We start from the raw sequence: 27,372 nt of genomic DNA, 5'->3' as shown, positions 1-27,372 counted from the left end.
AATCTCTCTATGCCAAACCAAAGTAAATGTTATAAATCAGTGAGGCTATATCACTTGAATATCTGTAAGAAGAATGAAGTCATTCAAAGCAAACATTTATGCATTATTATTATTATTATTATTTTTTACTGCAGTGTTTGCCTTGCAAAAAAGGACTTGTGAGCCACTGAAGGGAGTCTGAGCATCTCATGCAAGTTAAGGAGCTGAGCGTCTCACCAGGGCAGATGGTAATGTCCTTGTTACTCAGACTGAGCTCTGGCTGGCTGAGTTTCATCCTCTGGTTACACTGTATATTCCATGGAGACACTCACCTGTGGACAGAGATCCTATCTTGAAGCATTGAAATACCAGTTTGTGTGAGACTTAATCATGAGACTGTTTAGGCTGTCTCTGTGTTTGTTGCTACCTCATGAATCACAGCAGTAACTGTAAACTGAGAAGCAAACAGGTCCATCTTTTCACAGAGGTCCAACAGAATGAAAAAAATTATTCCTTTACTCTTAAAATAGCACTCATCCAGTCATGAAATAAAAATATGCAATACTCAGTATAAACACATATGCAAATAATGCAAATGCTTTTGCAGAGGATTGTCTTTTTAATACCAGAGGTAATAAGCAGCTATGCAATGGAATCTGAGGGAATCTAGAATCATAGAATCACTCAGGTTGGAAAGGACTTTAAAGATCACTGAGTCCAATTGGTTTTTACACACATTTAGAGGTGGTGAGTCAACCACCTCCCTGGGGAGCCTATTCCAGTGCTTAACCACCCTTTCTGTAAAGAAGATTTTCCTGATATCTAACCTAAACTTATCCTGATGCAACTTGAGGCCATTCACCCTCGTCATCTGTCACCACTGAGAAGAGACCAACTCCACTCTTGCTGTAAGCACCTTTCAGATATTTGGAAGAGAGCAATAAGGTCTCCCCCCAGTCTCCTTTTCCCCAAACTAAACAGCCTCAGTTCCTTCACAGTATCTTCACCTCAGAGAATAAAATGGGGGAAGTTTGTAATTCTCATAATTTGTCTAATATGCACCTTAGAAAGGCCAAGGTTTCTGTCTTTGTTATTGTGTTCCTTCAGTCTCTCCTCATAGGGCACATTCTCCAAGCCCTTCACCAGCCTTGCTGCCCTTCTTTGGACCTGCTCCAGCACCTCAATGTCCTTTCTTTATTGAGGTGCCCAAAACTGAACACAGTACTTGAGGTGAGACCTCACCAATGTTGAGTACAGGGGCAGGATTACTTTCCTAGTCCTGCATAGCATGGAGATGCAATAGAGGAGTTTCAGCTTGAATATCAGGGAAAGGTTATTTGTCAGAGAGTGGTCAGGCACTGGACATCAGGCTAGTGATCACAGCCCTGAACTACATAGTTCAAGAGCTTCAGGAGTTCAAGAAGCATCTGGACAATGATCATATAGCCTGATTTTTGATGGTCTTGAGTGGAGCCAGGAGTTGTGCTCAGTAATCCACACGGGTTCCTTCCAGCTCAAGATATTCTACAGTTCTATGATAAACGTAACAATGGGAGCTTTACTCCTTTCAGCTCTTGTTCAGTGTCCCTTGGTACGATCCTCTGGCTCACAAGATAATGAGAAAGATGTATACTGTCCTACCTTGGCCATTGCAACAAGCATGCTTTCCTGAACAGCAAAAAGATCATAGCTGAAATGACATCCAGAGCATCTTCCTAAAGGAATCAAAGCTTTTATATCATCCTAAAGGTAATATAACAGTAACTGATACACATTCAGACTCCCGTTGTTAATTGTTTATTGTCATAAATTCTAGTAGCAGCAAAGCAGAACATATATGTTGGTTTCACTCTTTTTACTTTAAAATGAACCATAAAAAATAAAGGGTAGCTTTTATTACCTGAGTATGTAAAAGCTGCTTTATGGGTAATAGTGTTTTGTATGAAGTACATTTTTACATTCACCTCTAACATACACAATTAACTTTCCTTCTAGTCCTGGTAACCTGGCTCCTCCCAGGGTCTGCTGATCCTACATGCTCCCTCCTTCTCTGGCTGAGAAGGTGATTGCTGCCCAACACTCATCCTCAGCACTTTGATCCCTCTTCAGAAAGGCAGTTTGTCTCCTGCAGTTCATTCAAGATCGCTTTAAAGCCAATTATCTTTGCCTTGCATGGTGATACATGATAATTAATGGGCTTGGGTAGAGATGGTTAAGAGCTCTTTATAGCAACGGTACCTGGAATATATTGTATTATAAAGCTTTGTTATAAAGCTACAGTAGCTATGAAGCTTTTATCCAATGTTCCTGAGTTTTGTGTTACACCATTATATTTTAAGCTCATTGCACTTAATGAAAGTGGTATATCCTATCTTATTAATCAAAAGGCAGCAAAGATGTCCAAAAGCCTCAGTCATTAGACATTCAGGATGAACTGAAGGACACTCATGTACTTTGTGTATATGAAATGATAAAATCTTGTAACAGAATCTGAAGTATAGATTTGTCTTCTTGTACTCTCCTCCACTATCATATCCACAAAATACACTCCAGTATTTTAATTTTTCTTAGTCTTTTTGCTTGTCTTCTGTGTCTTACTTCTAATCCCTAGAAGTGAAACTATGGCAGCTGATGTTTCACATATGGTTAAACTGGTAAAAACAAACAAGCAAGTACATAATAGTTTGGGCTCAAAGGTACTACAGTGATCTTTTGAGTTTTAAATATAATTAATAGAATAACTCACAGTATCTTCACCTCAGAGAATGAAATGGGGGAAGTTTGTAATCCTCCTAATTTGTCTAATATGCACCTCAGAAAGACCAAGGTTTCTGTCTTTGTTATCGTGTACTACTTTCATCAGTTAAAATGCAGTGTTAACTGGGTAATGTCTGAGAATTTTGTTATGGTGATAAAATTAGTTTAAATTTCTCTATTGACATGTATTATTGAAATACATTTCTATGCTTTGAATGCACCTAATTCAAAGAGTAACCACAATTTATTAAAACATGATGCTTTGCTGGACATTTTGTATAAATTTATGAATGACCTCTGTCAAGGTGGAGAGTGCCTATTAATAATTTTGTCCTTTAAAACAAAGCAAACAAATAAAACATTTAAAGAACATTCCAACTATCCTCAGGCTATCTGTTGTAAATTCAGACAGTTCAGATACACTTAAAACATATAAAATACATTAAATTAATAAATCAAAAAGCTGAAGAATCTAAATAATTTTCATTCCATTCTGGTATGAATGGACAATAACCATATATTTAAACATGCATGTGTATGTGTAATTTTTTTTTTTCTTTCTGTTTTGCTACATACAATGTTTTTCCTTGTTAAATGTTGCATGCTGTGTTTTATCTCTCAGTGCAATTTCTTTTCTCTGAAAGGGCAGAAAAGGAAATGAAAAGTTATGGCATATCATGTTCTTCCATAGTGCTACCTGTGAAATGCTTCTAAGGTTCATCATCTCCTAAAAAAGATTAGTTTAACTAGGTTCTTTTTTTTTTTTTTTTTTTTTTTTTTTTTTGTGTGTGTGTGTGTGTGTGTCAAGTAGATGTATCTGGTTCTTTTTAAATTTTCTTTGTATGCACTGGGAGTTGTGAAAGGCAGTTTCTGGAGGAATTATGGAAATATGAAATAGGACGATCTTGTGCTGCCTATGGAAGGTAGGCTACTGAGGGGCTAATTAGATGCTCATTACAGTAGGAATGTAAACAGAATCAATGGATGTCTTGGCAAAATAATCTGAGAGGAATCACTTCTCTCACAGCATATGTTATTAAGTACATAAATTAATCTATGTAATGCTATGCCATGCCTAGCAGAAGAATATTTTACCCTAATTGGCCTTGATTCTGCTCTCATGTAAGAAACTGACAAAGGTCTTACCAACTCCAGTGTGCTATTGGAAAAATGTTAATTGATGGGACCATCATAGGTGAAAAGTTAGTGTGCTAGGCTTGTCTCCACCTTTATGTTGTGTTCAGAAATTAACTACTCTCATGGGCTTCAGCTACCCTCCAAAAGGGCATTTATATTTGATTTCTTTGTGCTCTATTTGACAATATTGTATAAAATAAGTCTGTTCTTGCATTTGAAATACATTTTCTGTCTCCCGTACCCTATGAACAACCTCAGTGCAGGCAGCTGTCTGCTTTTTTATTCTAATATACTAGGATTGCTATATTTTTAAAGATTTTTCAATCTAATAAAATTAGAACCAATCAATTTTTTTAATGTAGAGGTCTAAAACTGAGAACTGCTTCCTAAGAAATATTTTCAAGCTAAGATGCCTTCTGGACTATGTAATAGACTCAACATGATTGGCCTAATTCTGCTCTCTTTAGAGTTTTGTGCCCGTATTGATGTTTTTGCAGTGCTTAGGCTATGAAAAATTGTGCATCCTTCTCTGTAGTTTAGAGAAAAATAAGTCATGACTGCTAACGATTTTATGCTATCTATTTATTAGAAATAAATGAGCATGGATGGTTGATGATGCTTCATTTTGTAATGGTCTGCTAGTGTTTGTAAATAGGGTAATAATTTTTCTAGTACTTCCCATTTCACTTACTTGAGACTTGTTGCTGTCAAAGCCAAGAAAAGCAAGTCAAGCTGATGAGCTAGGAAGTGCCATGAAAAGTACTGAAGCAACACAAGAACCTGTCAAATCAAGTGGCTCCTCCTTTCAATCACAGGAGGTTCCAGGTCTGAAAAATAAGAGCAGCATGATTTCTGAGAGTTAATCGGAAACTTCCTTTTTTCTGCTGACCCTTGTCCTTGAGGACCTGCCAGGTTGGAATGGATTTTAGGAAGATGCCCAGTCCATCCCCATGCTGTGGTTGCTATCAGCTGTAACTGTGTTATCCCTGGCAGTTATTTATCTATCCTGTTCCTAAAATTCACTAGTGAGAGAGAAGCCTTCCAGACTATTTATTTCAGTCTACCACTATTTGTACTGTTGTGTCTCTGTTGTATAAGCCAAATCTTTTTTTGCTATGACCTAAGTTCAGTCGTTTATCTATTTACCATTGACACAAAAACAATGTTCTTGGCAACAACTTTTGGTGCACTTCATTTTTATGCCTTCTAAAACTTCTTATTTTTATACCAGCCATTCTGAGTCATTTTTGAAATACATTCGATGTTCTTTGCATTCACCTCATTTGATTTATGGTGTTCTTCAAAGTGTGCTTTTCAAAACCGTTCCTTGCATTCCTATTGGACTTCTAAGGTGTAATTCATCTGATTATTGATTATATTCATCTTTCTAGTATTATGAAATTGGAAGGCCATGCTGCAGTTTGTAATCCCAGGGTGATACTCAGCTTTGGTTTACCAAAATGAGAGTAAAACCTAAAAAAGGGTGTCTACAGTACCTAATGTCAACAACCTTAAGGCTACCTTTCTTTAGCCTGCTTCCATGAGTGTCATAAGAGATTGAACTTCTGTAAATTTTCTGTCAGATTTTAAAATGAATGTAAGGATTTGCAATATCAAAACCATTCCATTTGAAGTAGAGTGAGATTTTGGTTTCTTTTCAACAAACTGCTTCTAGGAATAATTAAGATTTCTTCAGGAAGAATCTCAATCTTTGGATGAGTGGTGATAGAAATGAAATGACACCTGAAGACGTGTGTTTCTACTTAGCTATGTTTTATCTTCATTGAAATAGATATAAGACTTTTAAGAGGGAATCCATAAATCAATTAGTTTTTTTTTTTTTCCAGAGAATTCTTTCATGTGACAGTATCTCGTCCTCCTAAATTATGATTTTTCTGTTTTCAAAAAAGCCAACAAAAAACACAGCATTTTTGCATATTAAAGCAAATTCTAGAGTGCAAACTTTGAAAGCTTTATGCTTCCATATAAATAAATTAAGAAGAATCTAAATAGCTGTTGGGAAAAAAAACAAAAACACAAAAACATTCAAATAGATTAAGGACCTAGGTTATTAGAATCATTTTATAGCAACATGCAATCCTGATCGTAGATTCAAATCCTTTTCAGCAGAAATGCAAGCTGAATAGATAGTACTTGCCTGAAAATAATGGTATTTGTCTTGAGGAACCAAACAACAAAGTTATTCAGATAACAGCAGGATGCTTGCTAATAGAGGATAACAGATAAATCTACACAGATAAATGGCAAAGCAAAAGGAAACAATCACTTTGGTAGAATTGTTATAATTGATACTGTTCGAAGCTTGGGCAGATCATGAAATTAGTAGAGAAATAAAAGTAATTAAAATAAGGTCCTGTGGGAACCTGCCTTTTTATGTATGGGGGAAGGAATAGGGTTAATTCTACAATTATCATTTAAAGAAAAAATGAAGTGGAAGACTAATTATTATAAAGTTTCATGTATTTTAGATACAATTCATAGCAGATTATCTCCACATACAACGGTTTTAATGATAAAATTTATACCTTTAAGTCTTGCTAGGCTTTGATTCTTCTTCTCACTACTGAAATACATTGTATTAAAGTCAATTAGAATCCACAGTAAGCCTCTGAGCACCTCACCTTTGTACTTGGATCAAAGTGAGGCATGCCTTTGAGGTTAGGGGTGAATTCAAATCAAAAGCTCATAGAGCGGGAAGAAAAGAGTGTTCGCCAGTACCGACAAGGCAGTTCTTTCCAAAAAGGTTTTTGCTATTGTTAGTAGCTATGGTAATATTTTACAAAAGTTGCTGCTTTGTAGAACAGTGTGTGTATATTGCTTTGAACTTAAATTTTCAGAATGTTGCAGCTAAAACCAGGCAAAACTTTTGCGGCCCAGTAAAAGGCCCGAGTAATCCTATTTGAACACAGTATTCATTGTGTCATAATTGAAGTTCAGCTTCAATCAACTGGCTGATTCTCCTGGAGGTTCAGGCGACCTCTTCTATTTGAAATGAAGCAAACGTGACATACAGTGAAGTAGCATTCCAGCCTGCAATGGGAATTCTTCCTCACAGTGCACCTCAGCCTCTCTTCTTTAATGCAATTTGTTATTTTTTCCTCATTTTCAATAACGCCAATACCTGTGTCTTCCACTGAATTTCCTAGAGATTTGTTTTCACATCTTGTGTTTTGTGAAGTAAAGGAGACAGCATTTCCTTCTTTCATTCCAGCAAGCAGAATAAGTGAATTGAAAATTGGAAGTTATTGCCATTTTCACCTGGCTTGTCAGAAATAGGAGCTAGCAATATTTTTCTATTGTGCCTGCCATCACTTCCCAGTGGCCTATAACTCAATCTGGAGTTAAAATCTGCAAATCTGCAATTCTGTAATCTGCCCAGAAAATAGTCTCATGGTGTGTAACACTGTAAGGTAACAAAGTATAATTGTGGGAGATAATAAAAGTGAGAGATAATAAGCAGCTTATCATGTAAAGCAATAGTGCATACAGAAGGAAGGGTGAATATTTGTACTAATTTGTACTATTTGTACTGATGTTGTACTGTTGCAAGACTGTTGTCAGGAACTGCAGAGCTTCCCTTTTCCTCTCTCTCAAGGATTACATGGCTTTCCATAAAGTTTTAAACTTGAAAAAGGTTATATTGGCTATTTTTATAGGAGAAATTGTGATCTGAGACCTTGTGTGTGGGAGTGTAAGCAAGAGCATAACCCTGCAGAGGAGCTGCAATTTGGACTGGCGCAGCCCACCCTGCAGCTGTCCATCAGCTGGTTCTCTTGTCAATCCAGTATCACTGGGTTGGAAAGAAACAGAAAAGACAGAGCTTTCCAGTGGAGGAAAAATCAAGTCTGTCTCATTCATTTGCTAACCTCCATGGGGAGAGAAGAAAATGTTTTCCTTAAAAGGACAACGGTGTCACAAAGAGATCATACCTTCTTCAGTGAAAAATTGAGTGGAATTACAACATTTCTTCATGGTTGCTAATGTAATAAAATTGAAGTCTAACTGTTGAAAAGGAGATGTTGAACAAGATGATAATACACGATTTTTATCTTCATCCTGCTGAGAGTCCCATGCAATTAGCTCTTACTTAATAAGAAGTGATAAACTTAAAAAATGGAAGGAATTTCTGTGAGAATGAGATATGCCTTGTGGATGACCTGTACAGAACTACACTAACAGGCAGATAAAACTGTAAGTATCAAAAAGTGAGGGAAAAAATTCACAAGGCTTGAGTAATGTTTCATACTTATGCTGGTAAGTTTCATACTTGTACTAAGTTTTTCTCTTTAACAGATTTCTTTAAAACCTTTCAAATATGCAAAAATGGGAGCTTTTCTGGAAACATATTCTACTCTGGCAAGAACAGTTTCATACGTGTCTTTGGTTTAGGATGTAGAAAGAGTGCTTACTGACTTTCTTGCTCTTCCTGACTTGGATTTTAGCTTGTGTGTTTTCTGATGAAGCTTCATAGTAAGCAATATAGTAAGTGTGTTATGGACCCTTTACTTACAATTATATTGATTAGTCATTTCTGCAAAAGGCTATGATTTATGAAAAATGTTATTGGTCTGAAAAGTGTGCTTTGAATTAAGAGCTTAGTTTTGTAAGTGGAATGACATCTTGAAAATGACATCTTGCAAAATTACTTCCTGCAGTTTCACTAGTTTCGCTAGTTTCACTAGCTCCCTTCCAACTATTCTATTCTATTCTATTCTATTCTATTCTATTCTATTCTATTCTATTCTATTCTATTCTATTCTATTCTATTCTATTCTATTCTATTCTATTCTATTCTATTCTATTCTGTTCTGTTCTGTTCTGTTCTGTTCCGTTCTACACTACCCTACCCTACCCTACCCTACCCTACCCTACCCTACCCTACCCTACCCTACCCTACCCTACCCTACCCTACCCTACCCTACCCTATCCTATCTTATCCTTTCCTATTCTAAAATTGACCCTAAAGATCAAATCTTTAATTTTAGCTTCTCACCATCCCTATCATCTTAATTGGAAATAAATAAAATTATTTTTCTCCTAGTGGAACCTGTTTTAATTTTGTAGCAACTGGCAATTTATATCCCTGTTTTAAGGCTCTGATACAGAAATTACTGGAGTGATCCATTTTAAAGATACATGTAAGAGCAGCTGCAGCAGAAAGACAATCCAGTCCTTCCTGCTCGCTTTCGTGATTATGAAATAGATTTCCATTTCACATAACAGACACAATGAAATTTGGAGAATCATGTAAATAACTTGCTTACTTATTTTAGTAGGTTATTTTCAATTAGAGTCGTTCTCTTTTTTTGTGGGAGTATGCCTGGAACCATAGAAAATGTGCAAAATACCAGGGAGACAGAGACCTGTTCATACACTGGTTTTGGAATAAGTGACAACTGTTTTTATTTGTATTTTTTATTTTGTAGAACAGCAGAGATAACAAAGAGAAGTTTTAATTCAGTAATTCCAACGAGCTACCATTCTATCTCTGGAAAGTTTGTAGATTTTTTTTTTTACTGGTATCTTGTGGAAGAATCATATGAACCGATAAAGTCACTGCTATTTCTTTTGCAAAGAACTTTGCTCAGAATGTATTTTAGATAGCATATTTGAATATGGGCAGGGGAGATTGCACATATGGCATTTGTGAATTACAACTTGAAGCAGTTATAGTTTTAGAAGGAAAATATCATATGTACAGGCTGAGTCTTTAGTCATTGCAAATCAGAAACATGGTTGCCATTTGACTGCCATATTGCCAGTCTATTGATTAGGCTTCTAAAGAAAATTATATTACTGAAGTTCTCATCATTTTTGAGTGTGAAAAAGGAAGTCATTGTTGCTGGTGTCAGTTTGTTATTTTGATGTACACTTTAGATGTACCCGACCATGCTGCTCTTTGCAGTTTTTATTTCTACGTTCTCTCTCATTGCTCTGGCAATATTCTCCATTTGCCATGTGTCATAGTCTCCGTCTCCAATATCACCGTGGTAAACTTACTTGACTCCAAGCCCCATCATTATACTGAGAGAGGTTATATAATGTTTCATTTTAACATTAAAAATTCTTCACCCCGAGGAACAGCATTCTGTATATGACATATGGAGACATATAAAGTGCTGTTGGTGTAAAGATTCAGAGATCGCTCATTCTGTACTTCACATGTTTTATGACATTGTCATATTCCCTCCTGTCACTTGATGTTCTCCCCATGGCTACAAGCTTTGAAAGCATCAATCCAGCCAATCAGGGATTCCCTTGTATTTTGAATTTAACATATATCTAGTAAACACTTTATTCTTGAATTGAGGAAAATAAGTGTAAAACGAGGTGTTTATCTTTTCACATATGTGGTAGCTTAACAGTTATATATCTTCTAACTGTGGATAACTTACATCATTAAACTTTCACTCTCAGTGGTACTGTATGATCCAATCATTATTATACACATAAAAAAAGGGACGTTTTAAAAAAGTCTTTGCAAAATGACTCTTTCACAGCCTATGTGTCCCACTTAAAGGTGCTGAAAAATTAACCCCTTCATTTGAGAGACACCAGTATATTACTCAAAAATAGAAGTCACAAGATGGATCAAACACATGACATCTAAGCTTCCCTGCTCTCTTAAAAGTCCAGTAGTAGATCTGAGCTGTAGGAGGAGTCTGAAATTACATAGCAAAGTACAGGAGTACAGAATGAATCTGCTTGGGAAACAGGAAGTTATTTGGTGGTGTCTGCCTATTTTATACTTCAGATTGGAACTACTAGCAAACTCTTCTAAAGCTATTATCCTCATTTTGGATTGCTGGCACCACCATCTTTAACCAATGCCTTTCTGCTAACTGGTGCTATGTCTTTAAAAAAAATCCCACAAATTCTTGCTGTACTGTATGTGATCAGAAAGGCGTTGCACTGCATGAATCATGACGGAGAGAAAAGATTTTTGCAAGAAAACTATGCTTGCAGAGAAAGTAAAACAGAAATTATTTTAAGTGATATTTTCCAGAACCAGTACTGTAGAGACCTTAAGCTTTTGACAACATCAGTCATTATTTCCAGTAGAGATCTGAGGGACGTGACAGTGCACTTGGGTGGGACTGTCTGCAGATTCAATAGGATTGCTTGCAAGTACTGTAAAATGAAACTTCAGAATGATATTGACAACTTGGAGAGGTGGTCTCAGATAAGTGAAATGTAGTCTGACATTGACAAATATTCAGTCATAGCTAAATGTTTTGCAGAATCTACAAGATAGATTAGCTGGTGACAGTTCTATGGAGGAAGACCTTGAGATCTTGAGATTACAACAAATAACTCAATATCAAACTTATGAAAGAAGTAATGTAAAACTAAATTTATAAACATATGAAAGTCATGGGAAACTGGTATTTGCCCTCCCAGGCATAGTGGAATCTGCAGGGCTGAGAGAGTTTTGGGCAAAGATGTTAAGGGGTAAAGTGGCTAAAATGGACAGGGTCGTAAGAGGATCAACAAATGACTAAGGATGTAAAATTCCTCACACTCTCTGAACTTATGGTGGATTACAAAGAAAGAACAGGATAACGTAAGGGAGAATGGGTGGGGAGCACAAATGCTACAACAGGGCAAGTGAGCACCAGGGATTGCTGCTCAATAGAGATCAAAAGAAGAAGTGCAACATGAGACATGGGAGAAGATGCATGAAAATAGATGTTCAGAGATAACTGGGGATCAAGCAGAGGAGAAGAAATGGAAGAAACACATGGGATGGAACACTGCTAGGGATATAACTGTAGATGAACTCTTGGAAGAGGGTATTCAAAGCAAAAGGAGGTACCTTTGATGGTCTGGGGCAGCCCATCTGAGACAAGGACACTCCCGGAGAACTGTGGCTCTTGAGCAATTCCAACAAGTAGACATATCCCTGAGTAACTATCATCCACTCAGGACTCGTTCCAGAGCACAAGCACCGCACAGAAGACTCTTACCCACTGATGACCCATGCTGGGGAAGGACACTCCTCAGGGACTGCAGCTCTGGATGGCCCAGCAGGAGCAGAGAGGCAGAAGTAAATGTGGAGCCATGGAGGACAATGAGTAAGAAGAAAGGAATGGCAGAAAGAAAACATTACACACTGGCTTCACTGAAGGGATTGAGTGTGTAACTAAATGTAACATGTGGCATCGACAGGAAATGAAAGTAGGAAGTGGGAAGAGGAGTTGTACTGAAGCTAAAGTCAGGGTAAAGAGTTGAGGATAGTGTTTCTATATGGACAGGATTATTTTTTTGCATTCTTGGTTTCTAAATATTTGAATCAGTAGCAAAGTTTGTATTAGTCTGTAATAAAAAATAAAATAAAATGAGTTGAAACTTCTTTGTCCACAATGTGATGAGTATTGAACTTGGGTTAGGTATTGTGACAGACTTTCTAATGGTCTAGATTCTATCACGGCAGGTTTGAATGTTGCTGTGATACACATGCTAAGTAGGGATCACCTAATCACAGGACTGATTTTTTTAATCTCTTCAGCCACGTTTAGAGAGCAGTGCCTTTCTCTGTTTCAATGCTAAAACTCTACTTTACAACTCTGCATGGTAAAGTCTTATTCTCTTAACTTACAAGTCTTAGAAGCCTTTACCTTTCAGTCTCCTGCTCCTTTATACATTCTTTTAAATATTTGCTCCTTGGTTCCTTACTGTCCCTGGTCTTGATAATACATAGAAGCATTCCACTCAGTATCAGCAGACATGACTCTCATTTCTCCATATCCCCCCAGTTTTTCATCTCCCATTGAAGCTACAACCAAGGAGTTTAGTATTACCTCACAGTTATTGACAATTACAGAAAACTCCAAAGTGAGGCTTAACTAATGCTACTTGCTAATATCATTGCTTTGACTGCTAGCATGAGAATTAGATTTGGGAGTCCAGTAAATGACTGGGTAAATCCTTTAGAATACTGTCTATTCCTAACAGTGGGTAATTAATGCCATCCAATTAGAATTCAGAATTCTACACAGTTGGGACCGAATGGAGCAAATAATTATGCTGGAGGTGTGTACAAATTAATCTGCATTTACAAATGCCAAACTCACATTAAGGACTTTGACTTTTCAAAGATCACATGAATATTGTCTTTTGAGATAGCAAACTGACTACCTCAGAGATTTCCTGTGGGTATATTTCATACTAAATTTTCATTTTTTATGAAGGACTGCATGGCTGTAATTCTTTGTGTCTCAGATTTCCCACTGGTAACACACAAAATATTTCTCATTCAGATCCTTTCTTACAGCTAAAAACTTTTCAATGCAAATAAAAGTTTTTTAAATGTAAATTTGATAACTCTGCCAGGTACAGCAGCAAGCAGAATCCATTCTGAAATTCAGCAGAACTATGGCTGAAGGTTTCTATCCAGAATTCAAATAACATAAGTGGTTCTGCAAGGGGGTAGAAAAGAATAATGGGTTGTCTTTGTACCTGTATGTCTATTCCCTGTTTAAGACTCATCACAATTTTTTTGGAACTAAATGCTTTCTATGCTTACATTACAATAGAGTTTCTATAATTTCATTTTGGGTAGTTTTGTTCACTGGGATTTCGTCACAAGATGTGGTATAAAATCTAGGAGATCTTACTGTGTAATTGTCTGTGATGTTACAATAAAGGCCAAATAATCTAGCATTATTGCTTACATTCTGCAATCAAATGATACAAGTCATCTCCATCTTAAAATGTATAACCAAAAACTTCAAAGAAGGAAATTTCTCTTAAAACTATAATCCAATATTTTAATCTTTTCTATCTTTTCATCTCCACTGTATCTTTATTGAACACTACTTTCCTTTGCACCATTACAGGTTTTCTTCATTACGTTAAGAAGCTGAATCATTTAAGATTTTACTAGATGTGAAGACTGGTTATTTTACTTACACCTTACATGCTCTGGATTCATTGTTAATGGAAAAACACACTTAGCACACTTGCCATGCTTCTGTAAAAAACCTGCTGATCTGAGTTTTCTGGTATTCCCTCTGCTTGAATTGAGGTGTTGCAATACCTTCTCATGCTAGTATACTAGTTTTTTTTCTAACCAGCTTTCAGTTGTGATCCCTCTCAAAATATTAGCTCTTCAATTCATGTACCTGTTGGCTGGAATAGGGTGTTACTATGGCAACAAGTTTAGTACGGTAGCCATATTGTTCCATCTTTCTACAGTCTGTATTATTATCAGCTCTAGATCACTTTTTTTTTTTTTCTTTTTTTCTTTTTTTTCCTTAGGTACTTTCATTTCCAGGGAAAAGAGCTTGGGAATAATTGATTCACGCTGCTCTGATATTTCCACAGGATTCCTAGCATCAAGTGCTGCTCTTTCTGTCAAACTAATTATTCCAATTTATGTTGGTTTAGATTCACAGTGTCTGAAAATTCTGTGCTGTAGGCATAGGCATTTAGACAATGTCACTAATGTTAAGAAAACTTCTTGGTTAAACCTTGATAGTAAATCTAACTTGCTCTGTCCTTTCATTAGTGCCAAATCAAGATGTTAGAGTTCTACTTTTTCTTTCTTTTTTTTTTTTTTTTTTTTTCCCTTTGGTATATACTGTGTACTTCTGAAACATTTTAGAACACTTGCAAAATGGGAACTGACAGAGATAATACTGAAGACCTTTAAAAGAGAAAAAAAAGTTCATCTAAATATATAGCTGAAAAACAATGAAGTTTGGATTAATTTCAGCACTTTTAATCCAAACACTTAAAGGAGGGAGAAAAAAAAAAATCATAAACTCATCACATGCATGTACATGTGGACACATTATAGCATACATAAGGACAGATATATATATATAGGATCTATATATGCATATAGACAATTCATGTACAATATATGAATATGCAAATAATCTGTCCTTTTTAAAAAGCATTTCCTATACTTGTTTTCCACTAAGACTGGAAATGAACATTAAATCCCAGCAAAACTATATTCTCCTTTTTCATGTCTCTGGCTACAGCACCAGGAATTTTCAGAAAACATTCATTCAAGAAAAAATTACAGTAAAATGGTCAGAAAGAACAACATGGTCTCCTTCATATGAATCCCTTACAAAATGAGAACTTGGCTGTGGGGGATGGATGACATGTGGAGAAGTATTGCAATATGTTCTGCGCAATGCAGTTTTATTATCTGCCCATGTGCTGCTGATCTCAGCACAAACGCCCAGTGGCTCTGATTATTTTCAGGCTCACCTAGCCAACAAGAGTGGAGCTTGAGTCTCCCTGGCTGCAATGTGCAGGGCAGGTGCACAGCAACAAAACAGCAGCAGTATGCCATTCATGGGCAGGCTAAGACGAAGATTAGGAAACAATAGTTTAAAGATAGAGGCAAAGACCTCAAAATCCGTTTTTGTCATCATTTGGATTTTCTGATTGCTCCTTAAAATAAATTAAAAAAAAAAATCATTAGTTTACAATACTGTCTTTTTCAAGCATAGCTTTCTCTTTGAAATATGTAGATCTAATATTTAGATTCTCAGTGTGATGAGTGATGTAAATAATCCTAGTTGTAGATAAGTCTGAAAACAACTTTTTACATCTCAAGGAGAATCCTTTCTTATTTTTCTTGTTTACACTTCCTATTTAATTGTTTTTCTTTTTTGTAAAAAAGATAACACAGATGAGAGCTCCATAGGAGATCTGCAGTCTGATACATGTCTTTCCACCTTTCTAAATTGGTAATGAATTTATTAACAATAAAGTATATATAGTGCTAAGTAGAAAGACAAAATGTCTCTGGCATAGAACACTGATAAGATTTCAACAGCAGATCTTAAATCAGTGCTCTGGTCTGAAGAAGAAACTATATGCATATAATTAAATGAACCCTCTGAAACTTATCCTAATTTGAAGATTGTAGTGAAAAGAAATTGCAATATGCTATCTAGCTATTAAAACATGTTAGCAAACAGAGCAGAAAAAAATAGCAGCTGGTAAACCAGCTATTATGGAAGGCAAAAGAGTTTCATCAATTTTTCTTTCTGTCTAAGAGTTTAACAAATGCAGTTGCTTTTGTTGAAATAGCGTTGGGTTTCAGAGCACAACCCTTTTAGACAGTATAATGAAGAGGAATATATTGCATTTACAGTCAGAGTCTCAAGGTTATTAGTCAAAGGATGGGATTAACAATATACAGTGTCTGTCTCAAAGCATTCCAGTGTCTTGTATTTCATGTGCAACATAGGACTGACAGGAGCAGAGAGAGAAGAGTCTATGATGCAGTTCAATGTTGATACTTGGGATATTTCCGTGAGAAATACAAAAAAGATAATTCATGTATGCAACTGATAAATATATATCTATAATAAATGTATACTGATGAATATGCACCCACTATACCCATATAACTATAATGAAGAAGGTAAATAGTCATTTTCTTATCAGACAGAAAATAAAAACATCTGCATTCTCATTTCTTTTCCCTGTCTCTTCTTTGCTGCAAGTTTTTGAGAATTCCAGTACTATCAACATTCCACGCGCCTTTCAGCAGTGGGAAGTGGGAAAACTGTGGGAACAAAGTAAAACAGAGCAACACCTAAACTGATGACTATTTTAGCAACACTGAAATTTTATATATGTGAATCACCAGGAGGAATTTGAAACATTTTGAATGGTGGTTTTGGGGAATTTTTTTTTCCTAAAGTCTCATTTGCATCCATCTCCGCCTGAAATTGGAGAGGCTTGAAGGAGGCATAAATATAGAGAAATGAGTAGGTTATTTAATATAAATCTGAGTATAAATCAACTGAGACCCAGCATGCAAGTATGCTTATTTTATTTCACTAAGTACAAAGCTAAGCAGGAGAGACTTGTAGCACTGTGGGCTTATAGGGTACTGCTGAAGAGAAAACTGTAATTGCACTATGTAGCTTATTAGGTCACGGCAAACATCTTTATGACCTGAATATTATTTTCAAGCTGCATACAGAATTTCATAGATTATTTTAAAGTAATTTCAATCCTTTGTTTTCTCAATCCCGTATTATTGCACTCCTGTTCTAATGCAGTAAGAAAATACTTAAAGTCTTGCATTGATCTCCAGAGGCTGCTTTCGACACCTACAATTCTGTTATTCTGTGATCTGATCTTTCCTCCCCCAAAATTTCTAAGTACATGCAGTAGGAAAGATTCTGTCTCTATGAACCCAAACACATCAGGAAAGTAGCTAAGTTCTTTAAAATTGATAACTTTAAATTTAGTGTTTTCCTAGGATAATAAAGTGGGGTACTTTATGATACATTATATTATATATTATATATTATAATATATATATAATATTATATATCATATATATTATGTAATAAAGTACTCCACTTTATTATCCTAGGACTGTAATACAAAGGAAGCCTAGGGAAGATTTCCGCACAGCTGGAAGGCCAGGGAGTCTCCTTAGGGCATCTTACAGAAGAAAGCAGCATTGTTGCATGTATTCTGTTCACGGGTATGTTAGGCATATATGTGCAAGAATTCAGATATAGATTAATCAGAGGAAGCTTTGATGAACTTCTTTTCTTTCCTCTGTAGATTTGCACCAATCTGTTCCTGAATAAACAAGAAAAATAGCTGGAGAGAAAGGGAAGGAATGAAAGACTACCATTTAATAGAGTGGTTAGACTGCTTTGATTCTGTCAGTATCAGGCCTTTGGAAAAGAGAAGGCACTCCATACAGCTTGGTATCTACTAAAGAGATGCATAAATAAGAGTTGCTATTTCTGAATGAGTATGTCAGACACAATTGTGGTTGTTTTTTTTTTTTTTGAAAGTCTTCTGGTTTAGTTCTTATCTGTGATATTTTTTCAGTTACTATTAAAAAGTTTTAAGTAGCATGGGAAAATATATATTTCTATTAAAGTCATTCAGTGAATGTATTACTTTTAGTCTTTTAATCCTAGAACCAGTTTTGTTATGAATTATGCAAGGATGAAAATATAAATATTGAAATGATGTCTGAAAACGTAGCCAGGAAGCCTCAGTGCATGTTTTCCTCTGTCATTGCTAGAGGAGTCAACAAAGAAAATAGGTAAATACCTCGTGGACCTAACGCCATCCTGAGGGCCAGTTCTATCAGTTCTGTCAGCTGTAAGAACCTGAATGGGAAGCTCTGAGTACCAATCACCCTGAATTTAAAGCAATTCTCCATAGAATTAATTAATGCTTTTTTTTTTTTTTTTTTTTTTTTTTCTCCAATTACAAAACCATATTAAAAAATAAAGTCATTGAAAATATTGAATGGGGCTTTGAGCATTCTTGGGAGGGAGGGCACAGGTGTTGGAACTCTGTGATCATTAAGGGTCCCTTCCTACCCAAAATATTCTAAGATTCAACCATTCAGTGACTCAGTGATTCTATGATTCTATGTTTGTCTGCTACAACAAACAATCTGTTCTGTAAAGACAAAGTGCCCTTAATATCTAAATGATACGCTTGTGGTATCCTATGTCACTGATACATAGAATATGTTCCAAAAATAATGCGCTTTTTGTACCAATGCCAACATGGGAGTCCTGTCATTGAAACCTTATAGCTAGGAATGTGAAGACAAAAGACCAGATTTGTGAGGAGAGGTATTCACATCAGAGCCAGGGAAAACTGTGCAAAGAAGAAGGAGCAGCAGTGAGGAGCTGTTATGAGCTGACCACATCTCCCTTTTCCTGTTCTCCTAAGCCATTCAGTGCTGGATGAGGTAGAGAAGTTGAGGTTGAAGTTCAGTCTGAGAAAAAGAAAAGGAGAGGTATTTTAGTGTTTGCCCTTGTGTCTTAGTACTCAAACCTATTTTAATTGGCAATAAATTAATTTTCTCCAACTCAAGTCTGTTTTGCCCATGATAATAATTGGTCAGTGATCTGCCTTTTTTGTGTCTTGACTTACAATGTTTTTCATCTAATTTTCTCTCCCTGTTCTGTTGAGAAGGGTGGGAGTTTGGCCCTTAGCCAATGTTAGCCCATCATATTTTACAATCACTGCACAGTAACACAAGCTAAAGTCAGCAAAAGCATTCAGTGTAGTTTTGGATCATGCCTGAGACGTTGCAATTTATCATCACTTCTGTGTGTTGATTTCACTGTTCTTTTATTCTCTCTTTTTTTTTTTTTTTTTTCTCTTTTTTCCTTTTTTTTTCCTTTTTTTTTCTTCCTTTTTTCCTTTTTTTTTCTTCCTTTTTTCTTCCTTTTTTCTTCCTTTTTTCTTCATCAGATGAACTGATAGACTGAAAAGGCTTTCTACGTGCTTTTCAAGTTCTCACAACCCTGGCCTGAGGCATGTAGTAAATGAATGTTTCAAGTGGAGTCTCCAAGGTCTCTTAGAGAAGCTTGGATTGTAGCCAGCATGGGCCCTCATGAGACTTCAGTTCTTTGAAAATGGCTTGCTTTTGTTTCCTTAGGTAGTTGGACACTTTACTAATGTTAGGTAAAAAAGTTGAAATCTCTGGTAAAGACTGCATTATAACCTGTCTAGCAAGAATATTTGGAATTACTATTTTTGTAGTTGTTTGTTTCTTCATATCAGTTTTGTGGAGCTGCACTGCCACTCCAAATGCTTTATTTAGAGTTTATGGACATTATTCATTTTTTAATGGAATACATCCAAGACTTGATGGAGTCTTCTTTTGATTTATAATAAGATACTACCATTGCAGCACAGCTACAGCAGAATTCCTCTGCAAGTTTCTTTTTAGTAGCTACTAGGACTAATTAGCATTACTGGATAATTCACCACATGACTGAATTGTTCATTGTCTTTTCTCATTGTAATACTCTTAGTATGTGTATTAATGTTACAAATTAACTCTGTTGTAATTACACCATAATTAGTCTCACAGCAATACAACCAGGGAATTAGTGGTAACTGGTAGTAACAAAAACTGTCACTACTCTATAATTGCATCTGTAATTACCAAATAACTTTTGTAACTATGTAATTTAAAGGGATGCCAAAAAACAAACCCTTCCACCTCTATCTGAAACAGATATTGTACAGACATGTACAATATGTTAATTTTTTTTTTTAATTGGAGAGAAATAAAGCTCAAATTTTTGTCTCATTTAAGATATATCTGAAATATATTCCCCCCCTCACACAAGACTACCCCCCACCTCCTTCTGCATTTATCTGCTATTTGTATATAATAAATAATTTCTACTTTAAAGTTAAATTTTGGAATGCTATAATAATTTATGTATTTTCCAGAACTCCAACATTTGCTATGTTTCTTTGTAGAATAATTCTGTTTTCAGACACTTGATCTGCTAAAACTTTGGCCTGCTGTTTTCAGGTGGCATTTCCAACTCAGGTTAGTTTATTTTCCATGTAGATGTCACACAAGTGCTGTTGCTGTGAATGAAAATGCCAAAAGTAACATATAGCCAAACTTGCCTCAGAATTGCAAGCCATATATATGATTCCAAGTGATACCATAGCCTAGCTAACTAGTCTTGGTAAAAGCTAACATGCTGTATTACATTACTGTGAGCACATTGCTTCTGGGACACTTGTTAAAATGTCCGCTATGTGACAATCACACTGGCCTCTGGAAGTGTGCTATTTTGCTAGGTGCTGATCTGACGGTTCCATTTAGTGATGTAAATGAGCCCAAGTGAGCCCTTCTTCCTTGAATCTGACACATATGGAAAGTATGGAAGGATTAATCATGACTCCATGAGGCCCAATTGTGAGATGGAAACTCAGGGGATTTTAGTTCCTGGCTTTGCTGATAATCCTGAGTAGAGTTTCAATTTATCATCTTCCCAAGACACTTTGAAACCACTAACGGGTGGTACTCATCCACAGCTTGATTTTATTTCAGAAATTCCATGAGATATACATGAAAGATGAACATAGCTCAAATCACTCCACACCACCTTCTGTCTCTTTTCCAGATGCTTCCCCAGAGCCATGATAACATGGAGTCTGGGAAAACCGGGTTTGGTCTCATGACTAGGAGAAATTACATGGAGGCCAAAGAAGAATCAGGTCAGTCTGTCTGGCAGATTAAGTCTCACAATCCTTTGTTTCGCTCTGGATGAGAGTGTGCTGCTATAAACTGATTAAAAGAGTAGTGTTTTGTTACGCTTTCTCTGGTGTCTGAAGTACTCTGAGAGAGTGAGTGGTATTAAACAGTGTGCTGTCCTAAGAATTAATGCATGGGAAAGTAAACTTCATGTAGCTTTCTAAACTAGTATTTAGGTTGAGTCTGTGGGTTAGGGGTTAATCTGGTACAGAAAACAATGTTTCCTTTACTGATTGGAAACTACTTTTCATTCTTCAGACATATGTCCATTGAGTCTGGTCAGTACGCGTTTTGAAAAATGCGATAAAAAACACAGAATGATAATGCTATAATCTGACTTACTAAAGATACTTAGTAAAGTTTCTGCAACACCAGTAGCGTTAGAGGAAAGAGAAAAGAGACTAAAATGTATTTTGACTTCATTTAATATATAGTTAACTAAATAGTTGGCAAATCTTGCAAAGGCAAAAATTACTTTGCTGTAAAAGACAGACACACAAAATTGTAATACTAATTTTCTTTTTGCAGATTTAGACCTCACCTTTAGTCAGCAGAGGAGCTTCATTAACTTTTACATATATTAACTTTTCATTTTAGTTTCTGCCATTTCTATTTTAAATAATATATGCAATTTTTAAACCAGAACACTGAATGTTTGAACAAAGGCCAGGTTTTCATGGATAAAAGCGTCTACATTCTGCTAAAATGGAATGATGGTATACAGAGTGTTTTATTGATAGACTTATATTTACATACTTTTAGTTGCATTTTAGTATCTTGGGGGTGTATTTTCTTTTACTTCTGCAAGTACAAATTTGGATTTTCCACATATTAATGCTTTTTATTACATCTCTGCTATAGACTACCTGAAAACACTTCTATTTTTCAATTAAAAATATAATAACTGGATATGGATGGTGAAGGATAGGACTTTAAACATTTCTTTTTGTAAAACCAAGCAGTAATGTACGGGGTTTAAAAGAAAATTTGCCTCGTAACAGAGAGTTGAGGAGAGGTCTTCTGACTTTGTTCAAAATGTAGTGTATCTTTGAACAGAATATAAAGTTAACAGCCTTCCACGTGGTATGAAAATGTTACTGACCATGAAAACTATCCAAAGATATTATCAGACAGTTCTGAGCCACAAAATTCACTCCTTGTAAGGGTAATCTAGCACATTATAAGGATGGGCTCTAAGTACTATATAAAATATGAAAAATGATCATCATTCATCATCTAAAGTTCTCTAAAAATATTGTGAGCTACTTACGTACGGAAGAGTTAGTTAAATATTTAATTTCTGAGCATTATTTGACCAAAACACTGTGTGGCATGTATCATTTGTTTGTTTTCTGACAAACTCAAGCTAAAATTGTATATTAGCATTTCAGCAAGTAAACATAATTTCTGTGGCTGGGGCTGGCATATAAAACAAATGTGCAGAGGAATCCCACCCGTGCAGGCTACATGCCAGTCAGTATTTATTAGTGAAATGCAGTGGCAGTGGCATTTTTCTGAGGTAGTTTTTCTGAATCATGTTAGGCAAACACTGTGAAAAACATTCACAGTTTTTTGAATGATACAGTTCAGAACATTGAAACTAATTCTTCTCTTGCCACAGGATGGATACTGAAATTGAAATGTACTGATAACACATGCTTGGAAGTATTCTATCCATACTAAATGGTATGGATAGAAATAGATGCATGTGACATGGCTATAGTCTTATAATAAGGATTAATAGTAAGAGTTTCTATACAAACTGGGTGCTCACTGAAAAATGCCAGAAGAATGAGGCTTTATTTCACCCATTACAAGTTAACTCTAAGTCACCAGTGGGATGAGACACAGCAAAAAAACAAAAAACAAACAAAAAAACCCAACCCCAAACCAACAAAAACCAACACTGGAAAGAGGCAAGAGTTGAAAAGAACGACTAATGCAAAATCTGGAACTGGAAAAACTGTAATTCCACTGTGAAAAGGTGCTGCTAGATTCATCTTGAATGCTGTTGGGGGCAATTCTGTGTATCTATGTTTAAGAAAAATTTTCTCTAACTACTAATAGAAATGATAGGGGTGGGCATGATTTGAGAAACATAGATCCTGTTTGGTATGAGGACACTAAATGAGTCTAGCAAAATTAAAGCTGAAAGGAGATATGCTTTTAAAGGTACATGAAAGCAAGTAAAGATTGCTAAAGGAAAAGCTATCTAAACTAAAGGTCAGTGTCGCAAGGATGAATGGGTGAGAACTGGCCATGATTAAAACTCACGTTTGGGGTTAGATGAAAGTTTATAACTCTCAGAGGAATTTTGTTTTGAAATAGCATTTCTGTCTTGGGAGAATGCTGGATTAGACTTAGCACCTTTGTACCTGATGCATTTATGGATGGAACTGCAATAGTGTGACCTCTGTAATGTCATAGGACCAGACCAAGTAAGTGGCTTGGGAAATTGCCTTCAGTTCTAAATCCTGCCAAAACAAGCAGTGCCAATTAATTCTTAGCTTCAACTCTCCTGTCTGTCCTGACACGCACAACCAGATGCCAAACCATGGTGTGTTTGTTTGCTTGTTTTTGATGCTTTGATAAATGTGCTGTCTGTCTAGTAGCTCAGAATCTCATAGAAATTTCTGGTGAGTATTTGATTGCAAAAGTGACTGCTGCAAAATCTACAATACTGGGAATGCCAAATGTATATTAATATAATTTTGATAGATTTCCCAAGGTTAACCAGAAATGTTTTTGAGGTTTGGTGCTGTGACTCATATTAATGACAAAAGGTAGTAATACAATTCTGCCAAGCAATTTTCAGGCCAGGCACGGTGCACAGAATCCTAGCAGAAGATTTGACAGCAGGTGATGAGTTTACATTACAAAATTCAGGTTGAAGCTTAATGTTTCAGGCACAGGTTGGAGATTAGTAATCAAAAACAAGCACAGCCTTGTTACTACTACTGAAAACTTCCACATTTTGGAAAATCCCAAAGTAGATGAAGACATAGATAAACAGGGAATGACTGACTGAGATCAAAAATAAAAGTACACAGAATGTAAAAGCAAGGATGCTTCAGTATGTTAGAATATACTTAAGAAAGTCAAAGCTCAGCTGGTGCTGAAATCAGTGTAGGGTGTGAAGGGCAACAAGATGGACTACTGTGAGAACAAAGGATGATGAGAATACTGTCAGTGTTTTTTTTGCTTGCTGTCAAGGCCTGCCCTCTTGCCTCCCAATTCTCAGTAACTAGACAGAACCTACGGGAATGTACTACTATACATTACAGAAGAACAAAGATTTGTGGAGTCATAAGACACTATACTGGGTGTAGTTGACAAGGTTTTATTAGTGGACAGATGCAGGGGTGGTATCTGTGCAGAGAGGCTGAGCCTGCCATTTGCCAGACACAGCAAGTTGCAGATGGCTCCAAATGCCCCTTTCCCTTGCCAAAGCAGCCATCATGGGGGACACCTTGGGCAAAGAAGAGGTAGAAAATACCCATCAGAGATAAGAAGGAACAAAAAAAGAGTAAAGAACACCTTGGGAAGAGCAAGATCAGAGGAAAAGGGGGAAGTGCTCTGTGGTGCATGAGCAGATATTCACTGTGACCTATGGAGGACCCACGAGAAGGAATAAGGAGCAGAGAAAAATGTCTCTCTACTGACTGTAGCTCTTACCCTACTATCTCCAGGCCATTGCCTGTTGATGAAGGAGGAGGAAGGGACTCTGTAGGGAAGGAATGGAGTCTGCTTGTAGGCGGACAGTGGAGAGTTGAGAGACAGTGGGCACAGGCTTGAGTGTGGCAGAGCCTGGCTTGTTTAGGGGACAAAATTGTCAGTGTGTCACTGTGATTGGTGTAACCACCTGCCTCTGCAGCTCTCATGCCATACATCAGATCAGGTGGCACTTTGCGATTGCATACACTGTGGCCACCGTTTTGTTTTAATGACCATTTTATGTCAGGGAGTCACCACTTTGGACAATGTCATGAGTCATATGTTTTCATAGTGCTCTTTGATTGGCGTCTGAGACATCACATCTCTTGTTTACCAGGATGTATGTCCAAAGAGTGAGCCTGTTCTACACATGAAGAGGACTGTTTTTGGTAATATCAAAACAGTGTTTTTGTACTCTGCTCCATGATTTTCTGATTGCCATGTTTTGGAACTATCATGCTCTTTTGAGCTCAGAGCTAACCCTCTGGTTAGTGGCCTGTTTCTTTTGGACCAGGAAGTGCTCATATATAGAAATGTAAACAATTCACAGAATCAGAGAATCACAGAATGGACAGGGTTGGAAGGGACCTCGAGGATCATGAATCTCCAACCCCCCCACCACATGCAGGGTCACCAACCTCCACATTTAATACTAGACCAGGCTGCCCAGGGCCCCATCCAACCTGGCCTGAAACACCTCCAGGGATGGGGCATCCACAACCTGTCTGGGCAGCCTGTTCCAGTACCTCACCATTCTCTCTGTAAAGAATTTCTCCCTGACATCCAACCTAAATCTTCTCTCCCTCAACTTAAAAGGAGGCCCTCAGATGCCTGGTACAGGTCTTGTCTGCTCCTCAGGAAGAGTCTTGGTGTGAGGGGAGGGAATGGTGCTGTCCAGGGATGGCTGGGAGCAAGAGGACCCAAGGTGAGGTGGTGAAGGGGTGAACAGAAGAAAAGGGAAGAGTGGGGGGAAGGAGTCAGTGTGGGTTGTTTGGGACAGTGAGCAGAGATTTTAGCACAAGCAGGTCATGTGGAACTGACAGTGAAGGCAGTCCCTCGATCCTAGAGAGCTCTACATAGCATATTTGCTTAGTTAGGCTACAGTATGCTAGGACATGGACAACCTTCTCTGGATACACTGTGCTTTCCATCTCACATGCTGGGCACTTACTGTGAAATGCAATGTACAGTGAGGCGATGACAATGTTTCTGGAGTAAAGCAAGATCAACACCAGCTGGTGAGTATCTACATGTGCTACACAGAACAGGGTGGCTCTCCTATGCTAAGCGCTTTTCAGTATTGACTTTGTTCCAGGAAAAAAAGGTGCGCTTTTCTTGAAACACACGACTAATCTTTTCGATTTCATTGAAGTTCAACCTCATCCAAAAAACTGTGTATTGTTACAAACATAATGACGAAGGACACAGCACATTGCACATCCTTTGATATTTTCAATTTGTTCAATAATAGAAAAGAGATATCACTTTAACAATCTGACTTGCGAAGAGTGTGATATTTTGGATGGCACATAAGAAAGATGTTCATCTATGGGTCTGCTACTATGTTCTTACTTCTTTACCCCTTCCACATATTCTTTTCTTAATCTCAGTGAGATCCTAATTCAGAGCTTTACTTGTGCCATAGTTTCAACCTGTTTGTTCTGAGCAGAAATATATTACAAGCTTAATTAAAAAGTTACTGTTTTGAACAAGATTAAGAAAAGACTTTTAGAACTTCATCAGTGGACAAGGGAAGAACCACTGGTATCATCATTCTGGACTTCAGTAAGGCTTTTGACATGGTCCACCATGACATCCTTCATTTCAAATTAGAAAGATATGGATTTGATGGGTGGACTGTTCAGTGAATGAGAAACTAGCTATGAGATTGTACCCAGTAAGTAGTGATCAATGCCTCAATGTCTGGATATCAATAGATATCTGTGATGAGTAGTGTGCCTCAGGAGTTGGTACTGGGACTGGTACTCTTTAATACCTTAATCAGTGACAGTGGCAGTGAGTGCACACAGCAAATTTGCAGATGATACCAAGCTGTGTGGTGCAATTGACAGGCTCATGGGATGGGATGCCATCCAGGGGGACCTAGAGAGGCTCAAGCAGTGGGCCCAGGAGAACCTCATGAGGTTCAACAAAACCAAGTTCAAAGTCTGAGTCTGGGCTGTGGCAATCCCCACTATCAGTACAAGCTGGGGGATGTAAGGATGGAGCGCAGGCCTGCCAAAAATGACCTGGGACTACTGGCAGATGGCAAGCTGAACATGAATCAGCAATTTGTCCTCACAGCCCAGAAAGCCGACTGTATCCTGGGCTGCACCAAAAGAAATGTGGCCAGCAGGTTGAGGGAGGTGATCCTGCCCCTCTACTTTGTACTGACGAGACCTCACCTGGAGTACTGCATCCGGGTGTGGAGTCCTCAGTACAGGAGAGACACAGATCTGTTGGAGTGTGTCCAGAGGAGGGCCACAAAAATGATCTAAGGGATGGAACACCTCTCTTGTGAGGACAGGCTAAGAGATCTGGGGCTGTTCAGTCTGGAGAAGAAAAGGCTCTAGGCAGACCTGAGAATGGCTTTCCAGTATCTAAATGGGGTCTGTGAGAAAGAAGGGGACAGACTCTTTAGCAGGGTCTGTTGTGATAGGGCAAGAGGAGGAAGTGGTTTCAAACTAAAGAGGGGAGATTTACACTTCATACAAGAAAAATGTTTT

This window comes from Lagopus muta, chromosome 1 (genome assembly GCF_023343835.1).
Source record: "Lagopus muta isolate bLagMut1 chromosome 1, bLagMut1 primary, whole genome shotgun sequence".
Taxonomy (NCBI): domain Eukaryota; kingdom Metazoa; phylum Chordata; class Aves; order Galliformes; family Phasianidae; genus Lagopus; species Lagopus muta.
The sequence above is the reverse complement of the archived record's forward strand: the minus strand, read 5'-3'. Positions refer to the sequence as shown.